We start from the raw sequence: 21,576 nt of genomic DNA on the forward strand, positions 1-21,576 counted from the left end.
AGGGAGGAGAGAGAGGGGGAAGTTTACTGGGAATCGCTGACAGGGAGCGGGGAGGCAGGCAGGCGCCGCGGGAGGCTGCCGGGAGAGCGCGGGGATTAATGTGTCTGGGTTGGGCTGGGAAGCGGCGGCACGAAACTTCGTGTCTGTGGGCTGCGCCGCCGAGGAGGCGGCCGGCGGCGGGCTCGACCGCGGGGCTGCCTGCTCTGCCCGCCCGCCTGCCTGCTGGGCGGGTGGTGTCAGCTCAGGACAGGCTGCCGGGCCGGGCTGGGCTGTGCGAGCCTCGCTCGGTGTGTCTCAAAGGTATCCTGAGGTCGCGCCTCCTCCCTCCCTCCCTCCCTCCGAAACGCCTCCGCCGCGCTGGGCTGCCCCGCGGGCCCTGGGCGGCCGGGCCGGGCCGGTGGTCCGGCGCGCCGCAGAATATAACCTTTTTGTGTGGATGTAGGCTTTTAAATCGCCGGCTCCGCGGCAGGTAGGGCACGCCGCGGGGAGCCCGGGAGTTCCCCAGGAGTTTCCCGAGAGGCTGAAGCGCCGAGGGGAGCTGGGTGGCGGGGCTGGGGTCGGCTGAACCACCAGCTGGGCGCTCGTGGGGCTTGGAAACCTGGTGTCAATGCAAACCCCTCAAGTTCAAGTACTCGATTTCTTTTTTTTTTCCAATTACAAAAAAGCAGGAAACTGGGCGCGAAAGTGGAAGGTGCATCTCCAGCGACAACACAACGGTTCTTTAATGGTGCATTACATCTCTTGCAGGGGTAGGGGGGAAGGAGGTATTTCCCTGGTGAGGTATTGCCCTACTCGGTGGGCTGTCTGTGCTTTTCTGTACAACTCACCACAAACTATGAGGTGACATACCCCTATGCTAATACCTACATTTATGTAACACTTTACCCTGTCTTCCAGATGCAGTTTATATGTTCACATCCCTTCAGGAGAGTGTTACCTCTGCTCCATAGGAGTGAAAACCTTTGCATAGGCTGTTGAGTGGCTGGAGAGCAGGAGACCCAGGACTCCCCATAAACTCACTCACTGGTTCCTGGCCTTCAGTCTTAACCATGAGGCCATGCTTCCTGACTTACATAAATAAGTGAGCAAGTGAGCATAAGCATACCCTAGAAATAGGGTGCAAATCATGTTTAAGACACTAAATGGAAAAAATCAAGATATGTTGTAATTTCTTAGTTTTCTCTTAACTTCTTCATGCTTACTACTGATCATTTTAGGGCTTTTTTTCCTAGCCTCATTTGGTAAAAAACTGGACAAAAAAATTACCTTTGCTTGTCCTCATCCAACATCAAGCTTTTATAGTAATACTACTTGTGATTAAGTTAATTTTTCAAAGCCTTTTCTTTAGGTCTCTTGTAGGAAAATATACATTATTTCTAAGTATAACTCCAAAGAGATATTTTTTGTTCCTTCAAATTGGAAATACGTACATTTCTTGTAAAACTGTTGAATTTTCTGCCCTCACTTTTATTATGGTGTTTATGTAGCTTGAAGGTCTAAGAACATAGTTGGAAGAAAACACTTTTGTCTTGGGTTTTCTTCAGTTAATGATGAGTCTGTGACTCTCTCTCTCCGGAAGACATTTTGGAAAGCCAGAAGAGACAAAGATAGTCATTCATGTATTTCTAAGTCAACAATTGAGCAAAAGATTCTTGTAGCAAACCTACCTGGCTCTTCTCAAATAACATAAGGTAGCGAAACCAACTGTTTCTCCCCCTCGCTTTGGAGATTACTTCCTGAGTGTTCTTAAGACTCGGTGTTGCTATGTTTGCTACTGGCTTTTGTGCCATATGTTGAACAAGAGCTTACTGTCAGTGCAAAGTAATGAATTTTCTCTTCGAGGCTGGGTGGGAGAAACCTTTTCCATAGATCCGTGACTCTATTTACATTTGTGTCCTGTTATACAGAGCATCGTATTATGTACATGCAGCGTATCGTGTATCTGCGGTGGATCTTGCCTTTCAGTTCTAGCTTGTGTGCATTTTGGAGGCTGACCTTTTAAATACTGAAGCTGAACTGGTTTACAAAATTAATTACATGCTAATACAATAGCAGTTAGTATCACAGGTTAACTGCTACTGATGTCAGTGTTTGCCATTACGTTTGATCACTTTTTTTTTTTTTTTAATTTGATAGTGAGCTTCATCCTGGCCGCTTCCAACTATATTGTGCCTTGAAAATGTTTGAGAAGTGACTAACGTTAGCATGGTGACGTTTCCCTGTTTGCACCTCATTAATTTCTTCATTGTATGTAATCCTTTTACAAGGGATTACACAGATTTATAAAGGAGCCCCCAAACTGGATTTAGGTGTTCTACAGTTAGGTTTTATCACTGTCCAGAGTCAACTTTTCCAACAACTCGCAAAGGTCAGAACAGGCTCAGTGGTCTGACCTATGATACTATTGTTCAAAAAGCTTTGGTGGCTTTTTTTGTGTGGGAGGGTGATGATATTGTAGATTATTTCTTTGCATGAGAATAACACATAATGCATTTCTGCAATATGCATTAAACATCCTAGGTGCAGTTATCTCTGAGCAAGAGGTGAAATAGAGTCACTTTCTAGTACATAAAATAATCTATTACACGATTCCAGTGAAAAGTGAGAGGAAGCTTCATTAAGAAGGAACGTTGGTGATACCTCTCCAGCTACCGGAGCTTTCATAATACTTGCCTACTTCACATCTCAATGCAGATAAAATCTCTAAGGTTATAGGAAAGGAACATTCATCATAGCTGACTTACGTATGACTGCACTTCTTTTTTTAATCAGGGACTACTGCTTTTGACACTTTCAAACTTGGAAGGCAGATGCGTATGCAAAGTGGTTTGTGGTGTCCTCAGAGTTCTGGGGCAAGAGTTTCAGTAAGCTAATGGGGAAGGTCCTGGTACGGTTGCTGGTCAAAACAAATAAATGAAAAAGAATATTTAGTTCATAAGGAAAATTAGGATCTACTATAAAGCAAAGCATAACCATTTCAGGTTTTTTTGTTGTTGTTTCTTCTTTTTGGTCAAATAGATAAAACAATAGGCACAAGCAGTACAGGGAAGGCAGAAGGAACATGGGGTGAATTCGTGAGCCATAATTCACCAGTCAGCAAACAAAGGGCATGATGCCAGACAAGTTCAGCCATAAAAGAGCCTTGTCTTGGGGGCAGGCTGTGATTGTTTGTGGACAGATGGCTGCTTACCAGTTCATAAAAATAACTTCTGGATACCTTTTCCTCAACTGTGGCATATTTACCTGAATTATGCCTGCCTAAGAAAAGGCAAGATTAAGTTCTCTAGCACTGAACAGGTCTTCTGCATCTGAAAGGGACGCAACTTTGAATTCTGAGATCTAATCTCTTGTGTAGATAAAGGCAAAACTTTTTTGTACACTGAGATGGATGAGGGTGGGAGTGGGTTGGTAGCTTTGTACCATGGGATGCAGAACTTGTTCTAGCCCTAGAACCAGGCTGGCTAGCTGTGGAGATACAGTAATGCATGGGAATTCTCATTTTTAGAGGTTTGAATGGCTACCTAGAAGCTTGATGAAGTGCATAAAGAAACTATAAAAGTAGATGCCCAGGTTTGTAAAATCCAGACCTGTTCCTATGGAGCAGCTTTTTGTGCTACAAATGATGACACCATTTATGTATAGCACATTTTCTTTCATGTTTGAGAAGACAGAACTTTACCACAGGCATCTGACTCTTTCTTGTAGCAGGTAAGAAGGAGATGTGGAGACCATCAGAGAGGGGCCTCTGCCTATAGATACCTTGCCCCTGCCCTGATGTCTAGACCTGACATTCTGGTTTCCACATCCCCTAATTTGAGTTTCTCCCACCTCTTTCTGTCACATTTTACATGCTGTCTTCCCTGTATTCCTATATTCTACCTTATTGTTTTGCACTGGTCTTAAAAGTCCCATTGCACGTTACTGTAATATTGGAGTAGAATATTAAAGATAGAGTTACACACATATCTAAGAGGCTGCTGCTGTGAATGAATCCCTTGCAGAAGAGGGAAGTAGAACTTCCTTTTATGTGTTCCCTTGAGGAAATAGAGATATGAGTAGCCAGTTACTGGCAAACAGTTTGGCCACTTCCCCACAACCATTTTTACTTGTTAAATATATGCATAAATGTACGCATGTTTGTTAAATATATACATAAAATGCAAACATAATGACCATGCAACGTAGTAAGCTGGTGTACACGCAAGGTGGTGTCTCTGCATCTGGGCCTAAGGCTTTCCCAACAGGCAGCTGCCATCATGCAGTTAAGCTTTACACGTGTAGCAGATTCTGTATCACATGCAGAGTAAAGCTGGATTCGTGCAGCGTAGATTTACGCATGTGATTTAAAGTCCTCTGGGCAATTGAGACATGGTGTCTAGCATCTCCAGGATCCTTGAGGCAGCCTTACATACACGTGCAGACAGACACTACACAGATGGTCAGAGTGAAAGGATATTAAACTGGCTAAGTTAAGCACTCAAAAGTTACAAAATGCCAGAATTAGGAAATGCTTATGCAATCTTAATTCCATCCATACATCTATATATTGCTTTGTAATAATCTTAAAATAGATTGCATACCTTCCCTTCCCTTCCGCCCTCCATAGGATGATTGGTTTTTATTCAGTGTATTAAACGAGTCTGCTCTGGGGATGAATTGGAGTGCATGCTGAAGGAGAGTGTTGTTTGTTGAACTCTTACCCTCCTGTGTTCCTATGAATGCAAGAAGGGAAGACATAATCTCATTGTTAAGGCAGCTGAATGTTGCTTTGGAGAAGTTGATTCTCTGCCAAGGAGTGTGATGCCATTTACATCAATCTTTTAATAGTGGCCAGGTCAGCACTACTAATTTGTACATAAATAGCTACAGTTGTAAGGTGGGTGATGAGTTGTGACTTGTGACCATCATAGCTCTTTGATCCGAATCTCCTAGTGTGCAGGATACTTTGTTCCCCCACATGAAAATGTAGAAGAGGAGATGGGGAAATAAATATGTCTGTGGTTGCTAAAGTGTTCCTGTTGTAGCTCTTGCATTGTGTTCCTCATTTTATGGGTTCTCTTAGGACTACACGTGTGCATCTGCACCAAAGGTTGCTGGAAGCTCTATCCTTTGAACACTCAAAGAATGTGCAATGCGTAGTACTAGCAAGAATTGGGTTTTAAGTACTTTGAGACTCTTCAGATCTTAATTTCTGACTGCCTCATTTCATAATCTGTAAAATGGGGCTAATATTCCTTCAGCTCACAGAACTGATGAAAACATAGCGCTTGTGGACAGTCATGATGTTCTTGGTGCAAGCTCTGCAAAAAAAGCGGTATCTCTTCATTTGGCTCTTTGTCTGCCTTTTCTCTGATGAATTTAGTACTACGTCAGCTTTTCTTTTCTTCGCATTTTATTTCACTGCGTTTTACAGCTGGTAATGTAAGGGTGCTTGTCCTTGCCACATTGTTCAGCATTTACTGCAGTTTGCTTAGTTGCCCTGCATCTGTTGAGAAATAGGACTGTGGGACAGTAACCCTTGGGGCACACAAGCTTGAACGAAACCCTTGAAAGCACACACGCTTGAACAAAAATGATCAAATTGGTATGAACTTCTGGTTTTTCTTTCAGTGCAAGTTGCTGCGCAAACTGTTATTTTGCATATATGTGAACTATTTCAGTTGAGTTGGTAATTTTAACCAGTTCATTAAATTGAAGTAAGATGCTTTTACACTTAAATAAAAGCTCTACATGGAAGAAGAGGAACAGGGGTGTGCCTTAGTGGGTGGAAGAGGGGACTGAGATAAATGCTTCATCCTACCTTTCTTCCCCCTCCTCTTCTTCCTTCTCTTTGTGCATTTGAAAGTTTATGTTTCTTCCTCCCTCGTCTCTTCCCACTCCAGCCTTACAAAGAGAGTAGTGCTTACTTTGAGCTACGCAGAAGACCAGGCTCGTGGGACCAACGCAGTCTAGGTTGTGATCGGAGGACAATGTTGGATAGATGGACAAAGGGAGGATCTCTTCATAGCCACCTCTGCCCTTCCCTTTATGAAATGGCAGGCCTGCCCAAACTGGCACGATATGCTGCAGAGTGTGCATAACTGGCCAGGACATGGCACCCCAGGGAGGCCAGCATGGTCAAAAGAAGCATGGAGCAGTGCTGGGGCCAGGGAGGAAAAGATGATTGCCTTGCCGGTATTTCATTGTTGGCAAAAGGCACAGGAAAGGGGAGGGGAGAGTTGAGAGGGAAAGGTGGAGAGTGGGACTGGAGTGCATGCAGAGAGCCAAAGAGGTTGTGAAAAGGAGGAAGGACTGGGGAAGCGCTGGGAATAGGTAGCCAGAAAGGGGCAAGGGCTATCTTTGCTGTAGAACTTGTCTGGTGATTTTGGGGGAGGAAGGGAAGAGGTAGCACAGTTTTTTATGCTCCAGGGTGGACTGGAGGCTCTAGAGACTCTGTTCAGCCTGTGCCACCCCACAAACCTACCATTTGCATGTCTGTCTTTCCTGTCTGCACATCAGCTCAGTGTTGGCAGGGCCGTTTGCCTTAGCAACAGGTGACATCAAGGCCTTTCTAGGACTTATTGCAACTATTTGAGGTGGCTTAATTTGCAAAGAGAGAGTACATATAGCTCTGAAAAGAGACGTAGTATGCTGGAGCCCATCTTAAGAGGCAGTAATGATGCTCCTGTCAAGCATAGGACACGCTCAGTTTTCCTGTTGGAAGAAAACTCCAGTTCAGTTGCCCAGAGCTGGTTCCAGCTGATGAGTAGTGTGGAAAAGTGGTGAATCAGGCCTTGAGCTGAGCTCCAGTGCTGGCAGGGGCAGCGCTGCTGGTGTCCAATTTACTAGCCAAAGTTTAGCCATTGCTTTGCCTTGTAACTGACCATAAATTTCACACATTTGAAACATCATTTGTGTTACAGCCAAGTACAATTAATTTTGAGCACAGTGAAGGCTGTGTTTTTTTAATAAAAGGTCATGTTTATAAATAATCGAGTAACACACATAGTGATGGCTCCTACTGAATGGACAGAAACAGCAAATTATTGTTGTAGTCATAAGGAAGCTCATCAGACAATTCAGCGTTTAATAACAGCATAGATAAAGCCTGATCCTGTAGGGTGCTGGATGCTTCCAGCTCCTTTTGATTTTTGATCAGTTTTTGAGGTACCTCAGCATCACACAGAGACGAGGCCCTGAAATGATTAAGCAAAGAGCAGAGCGTAGGAAATAAAGTACAAAACCAATTTGCTTGTTCTTAGTAATCGCTTTTGTTGCCCAAAAACTTGAGTATGTTTATTTCTTGTTTGTGATAGCCAGTCATAATAACTCCAATGGTGGTCTCTGTTGTTTTTATTGAATTTGTAATATGTGCTGGCTTTGGATGCACATTTTCAAAGTTTTCTGCTGATGGGAACTGGAATTTGTGCTCTGCTTGGTTCATGCTATGTCTTCTGTCACTGCAGTGCCTATATAAACACGGCTGATTGTATGTAGTAGCTTGGTGTGAGAGACTAAGATAAAACCCCAGCTGTTTCTGAAGATATTGCCTGCTGCTATCAAGAGGTTTGGGTTAGCAATTTTAAGTGTTACAAGGACCTGTAGGACCTATGGTTTTGAACTGCTTTCCTGAAGAGAGGGTGGAAATGTACATGCCCAGCTATTTTAGGAATCATTCTTTCTTGAGTGTGCTTATAGTTTATGAAATGCGAGCCCAGGGAATATGGATAATAAAGCTGAATTATCATCCTTGAGTGTTTGTAGATTAAGGATATTGGGCATGAGTGAGTTGTGGCAAAAGCTGAATTAGGTTTAAAATATCAGCAACAACAGAGAAAAGATGGCCCAATGAAGTGTTGGTCATGTCATTATAATTCTTAAGGGATTTTGGGTACAGCTTAAGATTTGCCTCCTTCACTAATGTGGACACAACTCACCAGGAAGGCAGCAGGCTTGCTAAAGTCACCAGCCAGCTTCCACGGTGCCTCCTGCTGACCAGTCCATGAAGAAATAGCTATTTGCCAAACAAGCTGTTTGCTTTATTTCGAAGCCCCAGTGGGCCCAGCCCTTCCTGCCCAGCAGCTGTGGCAAGCTCCATTCCTGCTCCATGCCTGGCCTGGGAAGAGATTGCTTGCTGGCCCACGAGAATGGTTCTCCGTAATTGGCTTGTGGGGAACGCTATGTGAGAGGAACTGGCTTTTTAGTTTTTTAATTGTTTGTTTTATTAAAGTTTGTTTATTAAAGCGAATATCTGGTCACAATGGAAACATGTTTCTGAAGCCTGTGTATTGCCAAGAGAGCAGGGTAGAGCATTGATCAGGTTGTTGCTTCCTAGGATCAGAAGTACACACACAGCTCTGCAGGCCCTGTGGGTCGCGTCCTGGCGTCTCCTCTCTTCCCTCTTCCAGTTGAGCTCTGCTGGATCTGCTGTAGTGATGGTTCCCTGCATCTCTACAGGCAGGATGGTGAGGTGGAAGTTGCTCCACCTGTTGTGTTTCAACAAAACAAAGGTTAGATCTATATTGCAGGGGCACCAAAGCTAGCTTTGAACAAGCCAATTTGAGTACCTCTGACAATCTAGCTGATGAAGGAGAGGGGTCTGGATGTGCTCATTTATCCCACTGAAAAGTATGATTGTTTGCACATAGATTGCTTCTCTGCAATGGTAAATTAGTGGCAGAAAGCCTGCCTCTAGTACCCAAGGCGGTTTAGCCAGCTTTGCAGGATACATGTACCCAGTCAGTTGTGTTCATTAATTAAAAAGTTTTTAGACTGCAAGTGTTGCCTGTAAATGAAAAATATGCTTGTCATATTGAGTTCCTCTACCATTCTCCCATCAGTTGACAGGAGAACATGACACCTGCAGCTGTCATGAAAAGTGTGGGCAACAGGTCTAGTAGCCTTTTCTAGTAAGTACGTGCCTGGTAATTTATGTAATCATAACCTAAACCATAATATGTCATCTTGCCTATCTGGACCATGAGATGGCTCATCTTGTGAACCAGGGAAGATGAATTTTAAAACCAAGATAATCTTGTTTAGAATTCATGGCTTTTGCAACTGGAGCATCTCATCACTATATAATTATATGTTTGTATGTTGTAGTTTCTCTGCATGGAGCATAACACAAATAATCCCAGGCTTTCTTAGCAAACAGTTCAGGACGAGGGAGTTGTGTGGATGAGGAAACGGCGTGGGAACACTTACTTACCAGTGAGTCAAAGACCGGAATTCCCTCTCTAACCAGTAAAACTGTCTGGCAAGTTACATGCTCAGAGCTGCAGCGGTTTGGGTTTGTTGAAACACTTCTCAGTGAGACTGGTGTTATTCAGTCTCATGGCTAGGACTGGCTTTGGACAGCTGAGTGAAACAAATGTTCCTAGGGAGAAGCATGAACTGAAGGCGTGAGGTTAAAACAAAATATCCTTTGCTGGCCTGGGGAGAGAGTAGCAGAGTGGTGATTTTTAAATCCTGCCTGTGAGATCAGCGTTATAAGCCTTGAGCAATGTGTAGTTAGGTCTGTGTCTACAGGGATGAGTGTGTGTAGGTGCCAGTGTCCTTGTAGCCATAGCAGGGATTTCTGGTTGGTTCGTGACTTGGCTCAGTCTTGAAATGGACACCCTTTGAACTGTTCTTTCTTCTGTACCTATCTGTATTCCACCCTTGCTGGAGACCCAGACTTGGTACCTTGCTGTGATCTAGTAACCCAGCTTGATGGACTGAGATTTCTGAGAGGAGGATTTAGGATGGACTTCTCTACTTAGGAGAATTCATCAGTGTCCCGTTGCTCATTGTCCTGCGTGCTGCAGGTTGCTACGCTGCAGAAATGTTTTTGCGGGGCTCCTCCACTGGCAATCCTCAGACCACAAGTGGGGGTCCTCACCAACTGTGGGGCCCACCAGCAGCCAGGGACTTCCCAGTGCCCAGGACTCAGGTGTTTCCCCCTCAGCCATTTATGTTGCCAGTGGGGAGAGAATTCCTCACCCCTTCTGTGGCAGACGTATTTTGGGACAGTAAGAATGTGTGAGATAAACAGGATGGGTTGCTAAGCAATCCCTTATTGGGTGTTTGTCACCACATCAACTGAGGAAGAGTAGCCAGTGGCTGAAGACTGGTGTCTGTCACACCCTGCCCTTTGCCACCCATTTCTGGCTTGCCTTCTCCTATCTTGCTTCCAGCCTGCCCGCTTGAAAAAAAAAGCTAGCTGAAGAGACCTGCACTACTGGTTATTTGATGCAGATTTTGCTAAAACACACTGACACTTACATATAGTTCTGGCTGGTGGTAGCTGTGCATGAATAAACATAACTACCCGTGGCTGTGATGTGGTATCAAGCTACTATAGATGCAAAGCATGCTTTTTAATAACTGTTTATGGTGAAATGGTAATAAATGCATGACTATGCAGTGTAGACAGGGTCTGATATATCACTCATTTGTACATTTGTAATTAATTGTAAGAACAAGATTGTTCTTTGCATGTGTTCTTTCTTTGCTGCCAAGCACGACAGAGAGCTATAATGATCTTATACCTTAAGCTTGTAATAAAATATTGTTGGTAACCTAGCAAAGAAATTTCTTAATTAAGTTTGCTACACAAAATCCCATAATGCTTTCTAAGATTTTTTTGTTGTTGTTGTTAGGACTCCTTAATGACTTTTACCTCTGAATATAATCAAAACCAAAATTTCTGATGTTTAAGAAACATTTCTGCATATTTTTTCCATCTGGATATAATGGAGCATAATTTAAGACTATGGGCAGAGGAGGGGGTAAATGATGCATGTAATGATTGTTTTAACATTTACAAGAAAATAATTTATTTAAATTGGATTAAGCCTTAATATTATCACACTTTTCTACCTGATTTAACATGGAGGGGAGGGTGAGGGAAGGGGGAGAAGGCGATTTCATGGTAAAGTGTTTTAAGTATTTAATATTTTTTTTTCTTTTTGATCATCCAGGCATCCTGCCCCACAGCCATGTAAATTTTCCTACATACAAATGTTCATTGCTGCCTTTTACATTCCTCTGCTGACAGTGAAGAGGTCATGCTAAATCAAACTGATGGAGAAACTGGACATCATCTTTACCCAGGATGCCCAAATTAATTCTACCAAAACAAGAGGTGGGGGAACAGCAAAGAATAATTTGCTTTTGTATATTACTCCTTTTAAGTACTACATTAATCATGTTGATATCTCTGGTATACATATTCAGAGTGAGCCAAAGAAATAAGTACCTGCTTAGGACATGAGACCTCAGGGTCTTGTGGCTTTTTTCTATCCCCAGCAGTTTTCCTACCAGCCTAATTATTTCAGCTGAGAATGGGTCTCTGAGTCCAGGTCCAAACTTTATCATCTTCATCTAATTCTTTTCCCCGCTCCAGGAGAGGAATCAAGTGGGATAAATTCTGTATCCATGTGCTCCTCCAGCTTTGAGTCTACTGATTGAAGTGTTTTGTTTATAATAGATGCTGTTCTGATGAGAAAAAAAAAAAAAAAAAACCACCTCCTACAGCCAAAGAAGCTCCATTAGTGGCAGAACCAGCAAAGCCTGGTTTTCCATAAGTCGGTGTCTCATGGTTTCACAGTGAATTACAATTGTCTCTTTTTTCCTACAGTGGGGTCATTTGTTAGGTCTCTCTCCCATGTGGATTCTTTAATGTTTCATAAGGTTTAAATTCATGTTACAGCTTTTTTATCAGTTAGGACACTTTCAGAATCTCTTTCTTCTCCTAGCTATTTATTTTTTACAAAGAATGAGGGAATTTGAGACCTCTGTATCTCTACTGCATTTTGTTGAAACAGAAAAAAAATAACTGGAAACTCAGTGTGTGACTACACAAACTTTGGTGTCCTAGCAAAACCAAGCTAAAGTGGTAGTATCTTGCTAAGTACATTGCCTGGTTTGGGTCTGTATTTAAGTTCATACCTTCTGGGAGAAGTAAGTTTGCATTACTAGTTAGTCCCATTCATCCAGTAGAGCTACTGTCATCAATAGAAGATGTTCTGGCTTTATGAAGCATCAAAGAACAATTGTGTAAAATCCTATTAAAATGACAGACTTCCTTCCAGTCCCATTTCCATTAGAGTCAATTGTAAGTGGCTCGCTCATCACCTTCAGGAGGAGCTAGATTTGCTTTTACAACTTTAATCAGTACTCAGAGGTTGGGGCAGGCTTATTGTCACCAACATACTGTTCATCACTGCTATGTAAACCAGAAAAGATTTCTTCTCAATTCCAGTTTCAGTTCACAAAGCTGGGGGTATGGGGTGTGTGAAATCTCATATTTGTGTATTGAGCAATTTACCTCTGTGTATTATGGTGATACAATACACATGGAGTGCCATGATACCTTTTTTCTGTAATAGTTCACTTTTAAGACTTAAAAGTACACTTCAGATAAATGGAAGGTTAAATTCTAAACACATTCTTATTGTGTGTATAAGCTTCTGTTTACTTGGAAAGTATAATATCAGTAGAGTACTTCTCACTTTAAAGTTTATGAATTTCTTTCTTCTCCTCCTTAATTCTTTGAGGTGTCAGTACTGAGAAAGATGAATCATTTATTAGTGGGAGGCCTGACACATGATGAAATCACTATCTGACACTTCAATGACTTCCAGTGTTGTTCTCTGAACATTCAGCAAAGCGCAGATGATGCGATGTTGCAGTTCTGTGGGTAGTGTTTTCTTCTTCTTTTTCTTTTTTTTTTTTTTTTTTTTTTTTTGCAAAGGGATGAAGTGCTTTATCATCATAGTGTGTGAGAACTTCCCCATTTGGTATGAATAGCCTTTGCCTAATATTAAGAATGATTCAGAAGCTCTGATGTAGGGAAAAAATAGAGCACATCTGCAACTGGCAGAGAAGATCTTGATATATTTCTTCTGAGAATCAGTGAAAAAGCAGAACTCAATCCACTTTTTTTTTGGGAGTGGGGGGGTGGGGTGGGGGGTGGGGGAGGAAACCAGATAACATTCTTGGCTTAAGTGTTAATACAGTTTGGAGCATTCCCCTTGTCACAGAGGATGCAAATCTCCATTATGTTACAAATGAAGTGCACCTAAGGGGCAGTTCTGTGCTGGCCACTGGATTACCCCCTGAACAGGGCAGTGGTCTTAACTCAAAGACATTTAGGGCATAAATTGGCATCTGACAATAAAGCAATTGCCAGTAAACAACAGTCTGTTTGTCGATAAGCTGAACAGTTTTATTTTTTTAAAAAAAGTAATATTAGTTCCAGTGTCTTCACTCCAGTAAGCAGTTCTGCAAGCATATACTTAGACTTTTTGCCTTACTGAACTTACCCCTGACTACATCTTTCTCTCTTCTTCCTCCTTCCTTTCCTTTCCCAGTATAAATGTTTTCCATTTGCTCCCCTCCCCCACAGCTAATGTTGCAGTAGTTTCAGGCTATTAAGATATTTTCTTGCCTCACACAATTTGAAATCTGAGCAATGTTACTTACGCTCCTTTCCCAAGCCACATCACTCAGCCATTCAGATGTGCTGCTGCAAGTGAAATGTCACAGGCTGGGAACTTGTAGATATAGATGTGCCTTCCAGTACCAAGTCTGGCATTTAAAACGTGGCTTCAGGGTTTTCTTCTAACTTAACTGGTTTCTCCCTTTGTTTCCTTAGAAACTCAAGTGCTTTTCCCAGTGAATCCAGTCTTTCCTCTCTCATTCCTTGAACTTGTGATTTTTTTCTTGTCTTGATTGCTTCATATATTCCTCATCACTCTGCTGTCCGAGCATCTCCAGTTCCTAATGTGTCTATCATCACGATACTTTGCAGAACGTACTCTTCACAGGTTCATGTGGGTCCAGCAGAACTAAATACTTGTGAAACTAAGGTGATGAGGGAAGATTGTGGAAGACCTGGCAATTAAATCCACCTTTCAAGTAAAGACACAAGGTATACCTTGTAGGATATTCTCCCTGTCTAGTGGCTAATTTGGGTATCCTTGATTTTGCCTTCCAGAGCTTTGCCTCTAAACTATTCTACAGCTACTACTGGAAAGAAGCAAGTGACCTTTGGAGGTAGTAAAACTGTCTAATTACATGTTTGCTGTTTGTTATTGTGTGTTCCTCCTCATCTCTGTGCCAGCATGCACACATCAGATGTGATGATGTGTGTAAACAGGTTAGGAAGAAACAAACCACTTTGCCTTACTACTCAGGATCTGATGAAAAACCTGGTAAACTTCAGAAAGGGGGAGAAATTATTTCAATTTCCAGTCCAGATAGACTTTGATATGTCCCTTCCTTTACCATCTTTCCTTGGCATCTCTTTACATTCAAATCATCTGTCACATTGGGCTTGGATCCTGGTAGTTCATCACAGCTTCCCAGAATGCCCTGGCTGTTGTGGGATGCTTGGGATCTTGGCTTTGCCCCTGAGAGGGAGCTTCCCTGAGCTCAACACAGAGGACAACACATCAATGCCTGTTCTGCCACAAGAATGCAGAAACTCCCTGTAGGCTTCACAGATCACAGGAGGCCATTTCCACAAAACCCTGCATGCAGGTGTGCCCGAGGAAAGGGCTACTGATAGCGAGGGGAGGCTGCCCACACCTTCTGATCTCATGAAGAAGCTTTTTTTAGGACTACTCCCAAACTTGAGCCAGGCAGAAAGAGCTAGATCAGCACAAGCAGTTTAAATAGCAGGCGTTGGCTAGCCCAGCCTGGAGTGTGGTTCCAAGATGGTTTAAGCCGATCCAAACCAGAGCTGTTGCAGCCTGGCTTTGCATCATGCATATCCCCACTCCATCTCTTGCACCAGCGTTGGTGCTTGCATGACTCCACAGGGAGCTGAACTGGCAGGGAAGTATTAGGATTTTTTGAGTTAGTTCTGTCTTTTCTGAAGCAGTTCAGTGTAGGACCAGACAAGGATCCTTGCTGGCACGGGAAAGGCAGCAGCTGGGGATGGAGGGACTGTGGCAGCCCCAGTTTAGATCGGATTAGACTGTCATGGAACCACGACGGTCTCATCTGGAGAACACACATGAGCATCTCTGGGAGATTTGAGGGGACAATACCCCTAGGCAGGAGGAGGGGCATTATGATAGTAATCTCTCTCAGTAGTGCAGCTGATCCCCAGTAAATATTTGTCTACAGTCTAAAATAAATTATAGAAGAACTTTCCAAACACATTTAAAAGACCTGTCAGTGTTGCGTAAAACAAGGTAATTCAACATAGGCTTAAAAGATGTTTCTTTTGATTCCATCCCTCCCCCTGGCAGCCTGTCCCATCCTGTTTTCAAGCCATAAGCTACGCTCCTGCCCTGGCCCTCTTAGGTCATGGTATGATGGGCACCCTGCCAGATGAAGCTGATCTTATAAGCTGCTACTGCCCTGGTTGTTGCTGGGACTGTTTGCATGATTTTTAATTCACTTCTGTGGTGCCCTCATTTTTTTTCCTGCCGGAGCTTGAAGTGGGAGTGTGTTTAGCTGTGAACTACACTGCTGCAAATTCATGGTCTATTAGCACCTTTTCAAAGCTCCCTTCTCTGTTCTCTGAAGAATTAGAACACAGCTATAAAAAAATCACTCAAGGCTATTGCACAGTGTCATTGTTTCGGGCTTTGTTTTTAAAATTATTACTAAGATAGGTTTGTTTGTGTGCTTGCTTGCTTTCCCCATACTGTATTTAGATTTGAAAACAACAGCATTAGTAATAAGATACTGATGAACCTAAGGTAGATGTGACGGTGTAATGTGGATAGTGCATATACAATTTGTCAAAGCAGACAAAATAACCCCACCTTGGGCAATTTTCAGAAGAAATACACTACAGTACTTGTCAGGTCTGGGTGACTACTCCATAAACGTATTACCTGCTGGCATACAAATATCACTTTCTATAAGGTAGCAAAAGAAAAGGGAGAGGCAGGGCAAAAACACTGATCTTACGGAGTCCTACAAAAAGCCAAGATCCCAGATAGAAGAATGCTAAAATAAAATCACCCTGATTCAGGGATAACTACGTTTATGTGTAAACTATCCACATGTTTTATTTGTATTTCTATAATGATAAAATAAATGATGTTGTAATTTTTATCCATGTATTTTTGTGAATATATCTAGTGTCATTGGTAGGGATACAAAATTAGGCTAGAAATAGACTTTTTTCATTAACGCATTACTAAAAATTTCAGAATTACTGCCACAGTTGGGATACATGCTTTGGCAGGAATATCCTGCAGTACAAAATGACTGGGAACTTCAGAATCAAAAGCTTGAGTTACTGCACAATATCATTGTAGGTATAATTTTTATGTTAAATATTTATTTTTTTTTTCATGAGATCCATGGATCTATTAATTTATCTTTCATTAAAACAAGTAATGAAGGAATGATAGCAGGTGAATTGTGTTAAGATTCCCCATGCTTACCCATATATGTATAGTTTTTTTTTCCTAGGATATGAAAAAGAAAACAATGGCTTTCATAATATACTCATACAAAACCACTATGACAGCTTTTCAACTTCTGTGTGTTTGTAATACCAATTTGCACATATTTGCACACACATCTGTATACAGAGCTATGAAAATCACATCTTGGAAATCAAAGGGGGCAGATGGAATCAAAATTATTAAAATCATAGCCAAAGCATGCACTAAACCGTAAACCACAGTATGTTTACCTCTGCAATCTTAAGTGGTTTTCTTTCTTTGCTATTTCACTAGTAGTTCCCAGGTGCATGGGTGTGCTTAGATCATGAGTCCACCACCTCCATCATTTATACTGTAGGAGTCTGTTTTTTGACTACAGAAAGCAGAATCATCTACTGAAGTGTAGGAATAATGTAAGAACACCTTATGTTGCCCTAGATTTTGTATGTTAATTCTAGGAATATGTTGATTTAACTTGAGGCCTCCTGGAAGAGGAGCCATACATATGGCCAACCCTTGCAAAAAAAAAAAAAAAAAAAAAGCCATAAGAAAGGATGACTTAAGGCATTCATTTGTCACCTGAGAATTGTTAACACAATGGCAGTATGCTTGGTCATGAGCACCTTGTCTTTGTCTCCTGCTGAGCCTTTGGGACTCCCTTAGCCAGAGGGATAAAAGCCAGGAACTCACAAAAACAATTGAATTTGGCAGAATCGGAAATGTTCCCTTTCACAACATGAAGGAACAAGGTTCAGAAGTATGTTCTGCGTATATGAGGAAGTTCAGCAATACGGGTTAGCCATCAAAGGATTTTACAGAGAGGGGTTTATGTAGGCTGTAATTTAAAATGTTATTTGTGTAATTTCCAATTGTTGCAGTCAATGAAACTTTTCTTTTAAGAAGGCTATGCATCGGTGTATACTATAACTGAGTAAGAAAAAGGAAAAGTTTGACTTTGGGAAAGGTTTTCATTCTGAGTTGGGGAAAACACACTCTGGAATATCTTTGTCTGTTGTATATTCTGTAACACTGCATCTGCTAAATACAGAACCATTTCCACACCTGGCATACCTCATAGTTTTAGTAAATTAAATACAGCCTCCAGTTGCCCACCTGGCAAGATGATGTGGAACCAGAAGAACCAGGAAGCCTGGCATCCTTAGTCTCTGGATAGAGTGTTTTGATGGCAAATCATTCTGTTAGGAAATTTCTATCAGTGCTTCTGGTTACAGAATCCAGAAACAGGACTGTAGGCTGGCCAGTCAAGTTTGCTTTGCAGAACAACAGTGGCTAATGCACTGGACCTCTCTGTATGTTACTTCTTCATGAGTAAAAGTTGAGAATGGATAGAAAGCAGATGTGTCATCCAGCATTCAAACCAAAGTATTTTTCTTTTAATAAATATAATAACATCCAAGTAAATTCAGAAGACTTTCCTTCTTCTTTTCATGGATATACGCACTTCTGAAAAGATGTACACCTTTTTCCCCACTTCTAATCGATTTCTGGGGTCTAATTCCATATTATGGTATGCACAAGCATATAGGGAATGTTAGAAATTAGTAAGAGAAATTCCCATCACTTTTGATCAGACTTACACTTACACTTACTTTTTCCTTACTAGCTTCTCATGTTTGTAATCTGAAAGTCATTGTTCAGGGAAAGGTGCAGAGGCTCATGTTACAAAGCATCTCCTTTTTGCTGAACAGTGTTAGCAGACCTTTTTGCTACCTAGTGCAAACTGACAATAGGAATTCTCCAGTGTGTTCCCATCTTCCCACATTATGGTCTCTGTCTTCTTTACTGTCAATGCATCTAGAAATTTCTAACAGGTCAGTAATCCCTGAAAGAGAACATTCATTAGGTTAAAATGAGGACTCACTGCCATGTAACACTGGTTTTCCTTTGTAATACAAAAGCAAATATAATTCTTTCTAAACAAAGTAACTTCCAGTTACTGAAGAGGAGTTCTTCCATCTCCACCACAATGTTGAAACATGCCATTAAAACAGAGATGTGGTTGATACTTCCAGAAATTATTTATACTGACAGAGATGGGTAAAACTGAAAAGAGTCAAAGTCTTTCAGTTTAGGTTCTGCAAGTTGTTGTTGGCCATAAATATGCTGTTTATTTCAGAAATCTGCACTGTGACATTTCCTCCATAGTGGGCAAAAGCCATTTCTGAGAACCCTTTAGAAATCTTAGGATCAATAGTACATAGCATAAGCATAATGTGCTACAGAAAGGCAACAAAGAAAACCAGGGCATGACTAAGTTTCTTCAGTACCCAAAGTTCAATAAAATTCTCCAGATGGTCTTAGACAGCAGACTGTTCTGTGCCACAGAGGAAGGAAAAATGGGGTTGTGGGTTGTGGCAGTCTGAAGTGAGGGATAGTTTGTTGGTGATCCTAAGAGTATGTGAACGCTCTCTTAAGCCAAGTTCTTTTTTTTGTGCCTGTATCTTCATTAGCCTGGACAACGTTGCACCCCTTTTTTGATGGGGGTAGTAGAACGGATATATTTCTGGAAAAAGCTCATCTGTGATTAGATTTGCTGATGCCAGTGCCTATGTGAGGATGGCAGTACATGCAATAACAGCCATTTTGGAAAATGAGGAGGAGATACCAGAGAGATATGCAGACAAGAAGAGATTCTCGTTCTAAAAGACAAAGTTTTATACACAGGGAGTAAATAAATGACTGGATGCAAAGCCTAAGCACAAAGCCACTCTTGTCATATTAAATTAAGCTGATTTTCATTTAATGTCTTCAATCTAGCTATTGCTGGGCTTCATACAGAATGCAGGCAGGATCTGGAATGTTGATCAAGTCCAAGGACAAAGCGACAAAGAAAATGGCCACCAGTTTAAATGGCATAGTTCAAATAATTGTCAGTGAAATACCCTGTCTAAGACCTTCTGCCATGGTGATTAGAAGTTGCCTGTTCTTTGCTATTTGAAATGTTTCTGTCCAACTTAATGACAAATAAATTTTTGTGGTCACATGATTGTAGTAATGATTTATGAGCATTGTGTTAGTATCAAGAAAAAAGTGCAAGGTGAGTTGACTACTCTTGAATGAAATCACTCTGGAAAATTTGGATGCTTTTTAAGTTTCTAAGATACTATTTCTTTTTAATGAATGACAACAGCATTTCTAACAGAAGTTTACTTCCAGAAGGCATCAACACTTGCACGACCTTATTGACAAATACAAGGATTCTGTTAATTCTCAGTGCTAGTGTCTTCAATACATTTTCCTTGGAAAAAAATTCAACTCCAGGATGAAATTAATTTGCCTCCCAAACACTAAAAAAGCTCAATCCAGGGCCTGGCTAACATATTTCTATATAGCAATTTACAATATTGAATATTGGGCTGTAAATTTACTAAGAACCAGGAAGTGATTGGCTTGTAAACCTTAATAAAATAATAAAGCCTGGCTTTCTGCTAATGAGAGTTTAAAATTCTGCCCAGCTAAGCTTAGGACATACCTAAATGGGGAAACTAACTGACACAGCTATTACAGTACAAACTAGTTTACAAAACAGTCTCCTGTACAGATGCTTTATTTGAGAATAAAGATTATGTTTAAGTCCTATAACAGTTACTCTGTTTTATCAAGTGAGTAGTGATTCCAGAATAAAAGCATTTTCAAAGAAACTGTAGAAGCCTGTGTAGTGAAGAACCTCGTAATGCCAGTCAGAGAACAGATATCCTATGAGAAAGCTTAACCAGAGTTCAGGCTAACTTTCAGTAACGAATAATGTAAATAAGTTTAAAAACAAAACCCCAAACCAACACCAAAACAGGTGTAGTAAAAAGTTATCTTTATTTTGCATTATTTTTATCAAGATTAATTCCTTGTATACTTCCCATTATTGTTTAAAGGGAGTTTCCTACGTGCATCAAAGGAAGAATATGCCTTTAAATGCTTGCTATTGATTTGCACTCAGAAGTCCAATTGACTACTTTGGTGGGAGTTCCCTATGCTGATCAATGAGAGTATCAAGTTAATAAATAATTCACTTAACAAAACTGCATTAAAATAATGCTAAAGTTTTGCAAAATATAGGATTTCTCGCATTCCTAACTAACTACTTGGAGTCAGGTTTAACTTGGTGAAAGTGAATGGAGCTCCAGAAACATTGCTGCCTCATCTTCAACAAAAGTTACACACTGTAGTTTATTTCCTGTTTTAACTTATCAGTGAGGTACATGAGTAGGTGTCAATAGTTGGAATATCACCTTGCAGGGGTTTTTTTAATTATTTTTTCTTTTCATGGTTGGAAGACTGAGGTTGGAAGTGGTCTCTAATAGTCATCCTGTGTAAACCACCTGTTCAAGCAGGGTGACCCAGAACAGGTTGCCTAGGACTATGTCCAGATGGCTTTTAATCTTCTTTACCCTGGAGACAGAGATACATAACAGGCACCTGCCTTCTGGCAAGAAAACTTTAACATATCAATCTTTGAAGCTTATATCCACTGCTGCCATTTTACCAGAAGAGTGTTTGAACATTGCACAGATTTCTGGAGCATGCTTTTTCATAATACTCTTTTGTCCTCTCAGTTCTGGCTCTTACAGATCTTGGCAGAAAGGTCTGTGCTATCACATCTGAGTACAACTTTGGGGCCTACATTCACATTGTTAATTACTTCACATTTTGCTAGCTGATTGTCAGACTCCAGAAGGACATGAAGTAGGGAGTTAACCTGGATGCATTTTACCTCTTAACCAAAATGTCCTTGGGGATTAATTTGAGTACTGAAGTGCTTAAACTGTGTCTTTTTCCTGTATTCCTTTTAGTATATTAGGATCTTTGGAGAACGAAACACTTTTATGAAAACCAAACACTTCTGAAGAATAAGCCATCATTTGTGAGTATGGTCTTAACTAAGATTTTCCAGCTGAACCAGTTGTAAGTTTTATGCCTGAAATCTGTATGCAGGGGGTTAAGAATTTACCCTTTTATAGCCCTATATATGTATATATAAAATCTATTTAAACTCTCTAGAGATAGAAAGAGAAAAAAATCTTGCTAACCTGTCTAGGAGACTTAACTGTGCTGCTTCACTTGAACCACTCTAGTCTTGGACAGTCATCTAAATTACATGTAAACACCTCAGGACCTTTAGCAAGGCTCAGTGCTTTGTACTTGACTTATTAGAAGCTTTTAAGGACTAGTATGAAGTCAC

The 21,576-nt window shown here is 41.2% G+C and overlaps 1 long non-coding RNA gene across 2 annotated transcripts; it reads left to right on the plus strand.

The window, feature by feature from the left end:
- The first annotated feature begins 13 nt into the window (after positions 1–13).
- LOC141925229 (uncharacterized) lies at positions 14–21,257 on the plus strand. 2 transcript variants are annotated; one of them, XR_012623784.1, is made up of 4 exons: positions 14–300; positions 10,944–11,107; positions 13,964–14,022; positions 21,188–21,257. It is a non-coding gene; the product is annotated as an uncharacterized LOC141925229 (long non-coding RNA). The 2 variants fall into 2 exon arrangements; XR_012623783.1 differs by lacking the exon at positions 14–300 and adding an exon at positions 8,970–9,192.
- Positions 21,258–21,576: the final 319 nt, after the last annotated feature.

Source organism: Strix aluco, chromosome 1, assembly GCF_031877795.1.
Source record: "Strix aluco isolate bStrAlu1 chromosome 1, bStrAlu1.hap1, whole genome shotgun sequence".
NCBI classification, from domain to species: Eukaryota; Metazoa; Chordata; class Aves; order Strigiformes; family Strigidae; genus Strix; species Strix aluco.